At 48.8% G+C, this 10,064-nt stretch overlaps 1 long non-coding RNA gene across 1 annotated transcript; it reads left to right on the plus strand.

Annotated features, from left to right (window-relative positions):
• Positions 1 to 1,703: 1,703 nt before the first annotated feature.
• LOC146893685 (uncharacterized) lies at positions 1,704 to 9,617 on the plus strand. Its single transcript, XR_015003342.2, has 3 exons — positions 1,704 to 1,809; positions 2,838 to 2,967; positions 5,458 to 9,617. It is a non-coding gene; the product is annotated as an uncharacterized LOC146893685 (long non-coding RNA).
• The last annotated feature ends 447 nt before the right edge of the window (positions 9,618 to 10,064 follow it).

The raw sequence follows: 10,064 nt of genomic DNA on the forward strand, positions 1-10,064 counted from the left end.
TATTAAGTGGTGTGTGCAGACAGAGATGTCACCCCGTTCACTCTGGTGACTTGGAGGCTCCGGGTGCATCTACTTGCACTTGACTTTCGAAGCAACTGGAATAAATTTTCTAAGCTGTTGGAAATCTTTTTTTTTTTTTTTGTAAACCTCTGGCTGTGGTTAAAGTTGTTAGATCTACACTCCTAGGTGGAGTTGGGGTTTGGTGGGGGACAGAGAGCCTTTCTGTTGCTGCGTTTGCCCATCCCCTGTGTCTAGGGTCATTCGATCACTGGGCCTGTGCAGTTGTTTGGTTTTCTAAAACAGACAGTGGTGTCTCTGAGTGCACACATCTTTAAAACGAAGGACAGCAGACCTTTTGAGTGGGCAGATGGAGGAATTTGATTTTTTCTGGGCACAAACTGGCAGCCAGTCTCTGAGCTGCCAGCTGTGCAGGCAGAATCGGCCACTCCCCGTTGTACAGATGAAGAAGTGGAGAGAGCTGGGCGAAATTCTTCAGCACAAACTCTTCAGCTTCTTCAGGGAAGCTGGCGGCAAGAGGGCCGAACCTCAGATCTCTCCAGCCTTGGCCTTCTCTGTGGATGTTTGGATTGCAGGATTTAGTGTGGTAAATCTCATCTGGGGCGGGTCAAGAGGAGGGTAGAATGGAGACAAACTAGGACACAGAAAGTTATTATTTCCTTCAAAACGTGAAGCCCCGTGCCAGGACCGAGGTCGGGGCAGAGGGGCCGAAGCTGCGGCTGTGTGTATGTGTGGGAATCCCAGCATCACCACTACCTGCGACCAACAGCCGGTCTCACCGTTGGGACCTCAGCGAGAGGAAATGATGACCACCGCGAGGAAAGTCATGGGTGAGTGCCTTTTTGTTGCTTTCTTTTGGCATGGAGTCTAAATTGCCAACAGGAAATTTTGAATCCATAGAAATTGGCGCCCGCATCCGGAGCCACCACCCCATCTGCAGCAGCTTCAGGTGTAGCCGTCTTTGTTTGTATGATATTGTGACCAAAGCTTTGCTGCTCAGTGGCACAACCTGGTTGAGGCTGACTCGGTTCAAGTTCCAGCTCCACACCGACCAACCACTGGGTCTTGCGCCTGTTTTCTGACGACGTGCCTTCCTCTAATAGGTGACGGCAGGAAGGAGCAAACGCTCTCGAAGCTCTCTGCTCCAGCCTGGCTTGTGGCTGCTTTACAAAGGTTAGCTCAGCTCAGGGTCTCTTCATCGGCCTCTTCAGATAATCCCGCAAACTCGGTTTTCTTCTGCCAGTCTACTCCTTCCTTGGCAAGCATTCGACATACACTGGTCTAGCCTCCGCATAAACAGATTTTGGGATTCCCCAACCCCATTCTGCCTTAAAGTCATACATTGATTTTCATCTTCTTCAGTTGAGCCCACCTGTACCAGGACGCTGGGTGTGGCCTTGCCTCACTTTTTGATCTGCCCACTAGGTGGCGATAGAACTTCATCCTGGGGTTCCTAGTCACAGGCCTAGGTGGGTTTAAAGAAAGAAAGGAAACAGAGAGAGGTGAGAAAAACATGGCCAAGGCCGCCCAGATATCTAGGGTGCGTGGGTGCATCCACGAGTACTTCTTAAGTGTTGCTTGTCACAGATTGTCAGAGTTAGACCCCAGAATGGCTTCCTCAAATGAAGTCACAACAGGAAAAGCTACAGAGACCTGGCCTAAGCATGGGGCGTGGCAGAGGGAGTGGCTCAGGGCAGCTTGATGTCCACGGGAAGCTGGAGGCTCCTGTGGCTGCGGGATGTCTGCTGTCTCGGAACCCTTAGGAATGAATGCCTGCAAGGGCTGCGGAAGGTGAGGGGTGGTGCGGGTCTTTTCTCCCCAGCTTTCCATTCATCGGTGCCAGGGGACTCCAAGTCCTATCACTGAGATCAGGCGCCTTCTTGCTGCCCACCCTGGCCTATCTTTGTATTGTCCGAGAGTAGGGTGCAAATAATTCCCGAAGTCCAGAGCGCCCTGCAAGTGCCTCCAGGCCCCCTGGAAACGCCCGTTTGGTGCCCAAACCACCGTGGGAACTGGACTCCGCTCAGGCTTTGCCCGCTGAAACCGACTTTCTCCGGATGAGACTCCCCTTTTAATCTCTTATTCGTTCGCAGTGTGTTTTACATGAGCGCAAAAGAGCAAGCTGGGAAGGGGTTGAAGGGAGGATGTAAGCTTGGATATCACCTGTGTGAAGATGGGGTCCCGCTGAGGAGGACCGAGGAAAGAGAACCGGGGCTGGAGACTAGTGTAATGCGATCCACAGTTTTATTCTTGTTTGTCCCTTACTGGGTCCTCTCCACTGAAGGAAGGGGGCCTCTGGAGCCATTGAGACTATGGGCGTCCTGTCCACTAGAAGGCGCAGGCGTCCTTCCGCTTAGCCTGGAGTTGGAGCAGACTTGGAAGTGTGTGAGGTTTGGAGAATAGTCTCGGGGATCTCTAAACACCCGGCCAAGGGACTATTTTCTCGCATCCCTTTAAGCCCCTAACAGTTAAGACTTAGCCCTTTTCCTGCTCAAGTGTGCCTGTTGTTTCCTGGGGCATCTTGTACCCAGAACTGATCCCATTTTTACCAGAGTGAACTCTGGGGACCGTGGCTTTTTGCGGGGCCTCGGACTGCTGTGGGGACACCTTAGGGACTCAGTCAGCCCTCACAGGCATGCGCAGGCTTTCCCAGGAACCTGCTCCTCCCTATAATCTGTTCTCCAGAGGATCGGTTTCCCGGACACGATAAGGCATCTTTAGCATGTACTTTTAAAACAATCTTTGAAATTAGATTTTTATTTAGTGTTGGGGAGGAGCAGGGGGGCATGGAGGGCAGAAGACAAGTTCTCTCTTTCCAGGTGGGTCCCAGGGGTGGAACTCAGGTCGCAGGCTTGGCAGGAAGTGACTTCACCAGCAGAGCCCTGGTGTCAGAGACAGCACGTGTTCGTTCTTCAGCGCTCCAGGCCTATCTTCAGCCATCACTCCAAGGTCAGCACCACTACTGTGCCCGGGTGTTCTGGAACGGGATAATGATGGCTCTCCCCAGCTTCCTGAACCCCCTCCTTCCCTTCTGCCAAGCTGTCCTAAGCCAGGGAACTAGACTCTTACCCTACCGCAGCATGGCCTTCATTTGTCCTCTGCCAAGCTTTTCTTTTTCTTTTTCTTTTTTTTTGTGTTTTGTTTTGTCTTTAAATTGCAACACTGCTTGGCCAATGGCTTAGGCGTCTTTTCAGCTAACTCTTATATCTTAACTGGACCCATTCCTATTACTCTGCCAAGCTTTTTTGAAGAGCCAGGGCCACTGGCCACCAGCAGCCATGAGTCCCTGTTGGCCTTTATTGCCTTACTGGCCTTTCTGCTGGGTCCTTGGAAGTGATGACAGCGGCGGGCTGGGTGTCACGCGCTGTAGAGAACAAAGCTGGTGGGACTCTTGAGGGCTGACTCCACACATGCTGTCCTGTACTCAGGAATGCACAGTGATCCTGTATGGGAAGTCAGCTTCGCTAGCGTGTCCCTGGGCCTGCCGGCACATCTGCTTACCACGTCACACCTGCCAGGTTGGGTTTTCCTCCTCGGGAGATGATGCTTTGTCTCCTGCAATCAGGCACCCTGCTTCCACCGGAACCCTCACTCCTTAACAACCCCTCACACTGGGTTAGCCATGTAGTGGGTTTGCCTAGAATGCTAATGACCTTATTTTATCATGGCGTTAGGGGCTGATTTCCACTACAAGAACCTTAGTGCTGAAACTCGCCCAGGACATGAAGTCTGTGCAGAGTCATCACAGAACTCCAGGGAGTAAGGACCAAGTAGTGGGAAGGCTAGAGGGCTGACATGCTGACATCTCTGAAGCTGAGGGCCACTGGGGACACCTAGGGAGCTGCTTTGTGTGTGAAGACCTGGGCAGTCCCCACCAGTGCAGGTCTCCTCTCTTCCTGAGGAACAGTCACAGAAGACTGTGCTTGGAGCCAGCAGGCAGGGGGCTGGCCATCAATCTGTATGATTTATGAGAGGCAAGACTCAGAGAGGTTAAGATTCTTGTTTGGAGCCACATAGCAAAGAAGAGATAGAAACAGACGCTTCTAAAAACCATAGCTTGCAACATACTGCCTGCAGATGGTACCTTAAGGTTAGGAGTACAGCCTACATTTTTCTAGTCAGTCAAACACTATTGCTGGACACTTAATGCGGGCTAGAGGCTGAGGAGAGAACTCAGGAGGATGCCCAGGTCATGTGATAAAGCCATGTGGAGTGTCAGGTGACCCAAAGGAGAGGCCTATGTCTAGGACAGGGAGTCAACAAACAGTAAGACATGACCATGATGGCGAATGGATTAACCACTTGTCCAGGGAAGCAGCCCCCCTCACTTCTGAGCCAGAGACTCGGAGAGAGTTGGATTGTTCTGATCTGGAAGTCTTCCTGGGCAGAGGCTTTTTAACCTACACCTTAGGAAAAAAAAATCCTGTTCACCATGGGACATTCCAAACACACATCAGAGTGGTAAGAGCAACTTCCTCCCAGCTATACCCCCTCTCTCTTCCACCCCTGGACTGTTTCCAAGAAAACCTCTTACATCCTATCTCTTCATCCATAAATATCTCAGCATTCAGCTGAGGATAATGAGGCCCTGTAAGAAAAAATCAGAACCCAGTGACCTCACAGAAAGCATCAGCATTAATTCCAGCCACTGTCCGATACCTTCTCCTCCTTCTCTCCTTCTTCTTCAGATTTATTTATTTTTATGCGGTATATTATGTACACGCACGTCTGTGTGAGGGTGCCAGATCCCCTCAGTTGTAAACTGCCATGTGGGTGCTGGGAATTGGACCCAGGTCCTCCAGAAGAGCAGCCAGGGCTCTTAACTGCTGAGTCATCTCTCTAGCCCTCCTCTTCCTCTTGTGCAAGTTACGATCTGGACGAGAGTCACACGAAGGGAAGTCTTAGAGTTTCTTCTGACCTCTGTTTCTCTCTCCCTCTTTATTCCCCTTGTAATCACTTGTTTAGGAAACCTGGTTGAATCTTTGGTGACTTCCCATACCTAGTGCTTGCTTTCTGTGGCCTGGGATCCTGTCTAGCAAGCTCCCAGGGCCCTGTGTTTCCAGGCGTGTGCTGGCGTGTGCGACTCTGGAGGCTTGGACAATTCGGGCTTGAGGTTTTGAGTGTGGCATCTGGAAAACACAAGTCAAAGGGCAGCCTGCTAAGTGCCACGAGCGTGCATGTGTGTACACATAGACTTGTGTCTGTGCGTGATTCTCCCCACCTTTGGTTACTTCCAGAAGCCTTTGTTCTGGCGCCCACAGGCTCTTCTTCTAGGGTTTTTGTCAGACTGGCAAAGAGTAAGTCAAATGTGTCCCTGAAGCTCCTGGGAAACCTCAGGGTAAAGAAGGGTGGGCCTCAGTCATCAGGTAGAATCTTACACACCGCCCCCATCAGGTAAAATGGGGTATTGCAGCCTCGAATTGTATTTGGGTTCGACAGGCAGAGCAAAGGAAACCTCAATCACAAAACCCCAATCACAAAAGAGCTGAAGATAAGAATGTAGAAGGAGGGAAGGCCAAGGAAGAGGCATGTTGGTTAATCTCCACTGTTAACTTCGCTGGATTGAGAATCACCAGGAAGGCCAAGGAAGGGGCACATTGGTTAATCTCCACTGTTGACTTCACTGGATTGAGAACCACCCAGAAGGCATATTATTATGGTGTTTCCAGGGAGATTTAACTTTGAAAGAAAACCTACTCTGAATGTGGGGGTCACCACCCCATGAGCCAAGCCATGATCCTAAAATGAGAAAACAGAGAAAAAGATAGAGCAGACTGAGGACTGGCATCCCTCTCCCTGTCTTCCTGACGAAGGACACAGTGTAACCAGCCACGTCATATTCCCTACCTTCCTCCAGTAATGGACCATCGTCCTCCAGACTGGACCAGGGCAAATCCTTCAATAAGGTTTGGTCAGGTCACAGTTTGGGAGTGGAGAGAAAAGAGAGAGACAGGCAGACACAGACAGTCACAGAGAGAGAATAAGAGCTCCTAACTACCACACAACTACTATAGCCCAGCTGGTGGGTACCAGAGAGGAAAATGATGACCTATATATCACGTCCTGTTGACAAGACAGATGGCAGCCAGGAGAAGCCACCTGCAGCTGGCTTTGTGGAAAATTTGGCCTCAGAGTGTGGGTAATTCATCTAGGGAATCACCGAGCTGTGAGCTTGCTAAACTGTCTGCTGGAGGCCTGTGCTCGGCTGACATGGCAGCGTGACAGGCAACTGAGCCAGATGGTTCAGACAGTCACTCCGGATCCGGGGTCTCCTCGCAGCCTACCACAGCAGCGCAGATGCCTGCGTCTCCAGGCCTGGGATGGCAGAACTCCTAAGAACACTTTCCTAGCGTCAGAGGGGCATGTTCTCAGTGGGTGGCACGGCCCACATTCCAATGCCCACTTTGCTCTGTCCAACAAACGTTCTGAGGGATCCTGGTGCTTCTGTGCACCCTGCCTGTCAGGGTGAGGTTGATCGTCTTTAGGAATGGAAGTTGCTGATGTGGGAAGGGGTCGATGGTGTGGCATAGAGGATGCCAGAACTCTGGTTCCGGATGGACTTGGTTCTTAGTCTTGACGCCACTTCCCCCTGGAATTCGGGGGCAGAAGGCGATAGTAATTCAGACATCCTAACCCTCAGTTACCTCTTTTGCCAAGGGGCGGGGTATGTACCTCACAGAATGGCTTCAAGGATTACACGGGCTAGTGTAAAGAGAGGACACCTGGTACCTACTTGTTGAACAATTTCCTGACTGCAAGCAAGCATGCGCAGTGAATCTCGCCTAGACCTGCATACAGAAACTGGATGGTGGCTCCGCCCACAGCCAGCACTTGCTATCCAGGAGGGGCTGTGGCACTTAGACTTTGGGACCTGTTGTTTAAACCCGCTTTTCCTACTCCTAGAAAGCGCTTCCTTTTACTTCCCTCAGACCAGACTGCAAGAGTCCCAGCTGCTTGCCATCGTGGACGCTGGCCCTTCCACACAGAATTGTATTAGAGGTTTCCATTTCCTGAATCCTTGCCTGTTTCTAATTACTGTACCTACCCATAATTAGATGAATGTGAACTGAAAGAATGGGAGCCACCTGGCCTCGCTGGGTTGGCGTGGAAACTTTCAACCTCGTTAACAAACATTTTGGTGATGAACTTTTGACCACAGATCCATCTTTCCCCCCATAAGCATCCTTTGCTCAAAGACAGCATGTATCTGGTGGAGAGGTGGCATTCGGGTCCTCCATCAAGACTGACGATGTTTCTCCATGGCGCATCCGCAAAGCGAGAGGGTTAGACCTCATGACCTCTGGGGTTCTTTGACGACTTCAGTGAACTTTAACGCTTGTAGAAAAAAATTTAAATGGATCTCATCTAGAGTTTGCTGCCAAGCGGAGTGGCGGGCTTTCCATGCCCCTAGGTTTTGAAGGCTGTTTCTGTGAGGCTAACTGTGAGCACGTGGAAGGCTCTGCGGTCCTTCTGAAAGGAGAGTGAGTGCCAGGCAGTGGCTGCCTGGGTTGGTAGTTTGCATGAAAGTCAATTTCCATTAGGGCCTCACCAAGTCTTTTAAAGATGTCCTGAGTCTGGTTCTCTGGAGAGCTTTTCAGATGTTTAGATTATACTTGGAACAATTGCAAGGGAATTCTGGGGAGTAGGGGAGGCATCAATGTGTTGTAAAGATCACCCATGTGATCCAGTGTGAGGGTGATGTGGCTGATCAGGTATAGAAGAACATGTCCCAAATGTCCCAGGGTGCAGGCATAGCCAGGGGTCCTGGGAAGGTGTGTGCTGACTCAGCTTGAATTGGCAATCCTTTCAATGACAGTCTCATCTCAGTGACTTTCAAGTTTTTTAAACTTTGGTTTATTGATAAATATATGCTCAATAAATCATAGGAGCACTAGGTAGTGTTTTTAGAACACTCACGTTTCAGAGATTCTAAGAACTCTGTCATCTAGCAAGTGGCTTCTGTAATTTCGTATAATGTATTTTCGTATAATGTATATGTGATTCATACATATCTCAGGGTACAGGGCTAACAGAAAGGGGAAGGAAGATGGGCGCACAGCATTGTGCTTTTGGCCAGTGGTCGTGATCATTTCCATGGTGACAGCCGATTTGCAGCATCAGCAGCTGCGGGTTGGACATGCTCAACACCCCCATTTGTTCTTGGAGTTAAAACTTCATTTTCCTACGATCTGATCTCCAGTCTAGGGCACAAGGTTAATCTAGATATTCCCTGGGGCTATTCACAGGGCTATATTTTGCTCTTCCCAATTCCTCTTTTTCTTATTGTTTAGAAAAACAAGTGCCTGCTTAAGAGGGTCTTAGACCGACCTGCTCTGATTGATAGAACTTTAATGGTATTTTTGCTTCTTCCTTTCTGAAACCCCAAGCATATGGGCATAGTCTATCTGCTATCTTATATCGACTGCGCCGTTAATGGCTCCTTCTAGCCACTGATGGGACTTTCGGCTGCTACTGTTATCAAGGGGGCCCAACAGATGCTATGGTTTTTTTATTGGTAAGTTCTCAGAAGACAGGTTTTCATTTCAATATGGGGAAAGCACACCTTAGAACTTTAGGCATCGAAAAGCCATGAGATCATTAGCCAACAGGGAAAATCAAATCAACACCGCCATGAGGTCCCAGTTCATTTACACTGGGGTAGTCAACAGCCAAAAGATAGCTAATCACCAGTGTTGAAGGGTGGGGAGAAAATACAAACCCCACACAATTCTTGGAGGAATTACAAAGAGTTCAGTGTTTTGGAAAACAGTCTTGTAGGCCCTCAGAAGGTCAAATAATAGCAGGGTACTGGCATGAGAACAGACAAGTGGACGGATGGAGGAGAAGAGCCTAGCATGGAATTCACGCTTTACGATCAGTTGGCCTTGATGGATATCAAGAACAAGTGTGGAGAAAGGACAGCCTCACCAAAAAGTAGTGCTGGGAAACCCGAGTCAAAGGCAAGCCGTGGGGTGTGAGAAAAATATCCGCAAGCTGTGTGATAGATACAAGGTTAATATTCAAGCAAACAGAAGCTACATTGAAAGACTGGGCACAGAGCTGGCTTATCTCCCAGCCAGTCAGGATGAGGTATACAGGCAGGACATACTTACAGACGAATGTTCATGGTAATAGTATTCATCATAGCCTGGAAGAGGAAATAACTCACAACTCCGCCAACCAGGAATCAATCAACAAAATGTGCTCTATCCATGCAATAGAATAACAACTAGCCATTACAAGAAGTATTGATAGACTCTATAACATGGGTAAACTTTAAATGTATTACTCTCTGTAATTGCAAGACCTAGTGAAAAAGATGACTGAAAGGTAGGATGGTCTCCATATGAAGCATTCAGTGTGGGAAAATGTAGACACACATACAGATCAGCTGTGGATAGAGTTGACGTCTGGGGACAAGGAAGAAAGGTTGCATATGTTGTATATGGGGTTTCTTTATAGCCATAACAAAACGGTCCTGAAATTACAGTGATTATAGCTGTATAATTCAGATAAATATTAAAAATAATTAAGATGTATTCTTTAAAATGGGCAAATTGAGTAGCATATAGATTATATCTAATAAACAAATGATTACATCTGTTTATGAATTGTATCTGATAAAACAAATGTGGAAGCTGGGTAGGGTAGCCCATGCTTTGAATCCCAGCACTGGATAGGCAGAGGAAGATGGTTCTCCATGTGCTATCTGATTTCCAGGTTCTAGTGAAGTAGCTCAAAGTCCAAACAGTCTCAAAGTAGCAATGGGCACTCTTAATGGAATACGGACACCCGCTTGCCTAAGAATTGAAACCGATATCACCCATAACCACCTGGAAGAGCAATTCAAAGGGCCTTGAGCATTTCTGGTCCTGTCTTGTGTGAAGCCATTGCTAATTTCTTTCTGTGGGGAGAAATGTGAATGTCTACCCCTCCCTCTGAAGTCCCTGGGACAACCCAAAGCTCACTTCCACCGGAGCACTTATTAGGATTACTTACCCGGAGCATGGTGAAGACTCATCCGTCTTCACCATGGAAACCTGGTG

This window comes from Myodes glareolus, chromosome 7 (assembly GCF_982192425.1).
Source record: "Myodes glareolus chromosome 7, mMyoGla1.1, whole genome shotgun sequence".
Classification (NCBI taxonomy): domain Eukaryota; kingdom Metazoa; phylum Chordata; class Mammalia; order Rodentia; family Cricetidae; genus Myodes; species Myodes glareolus.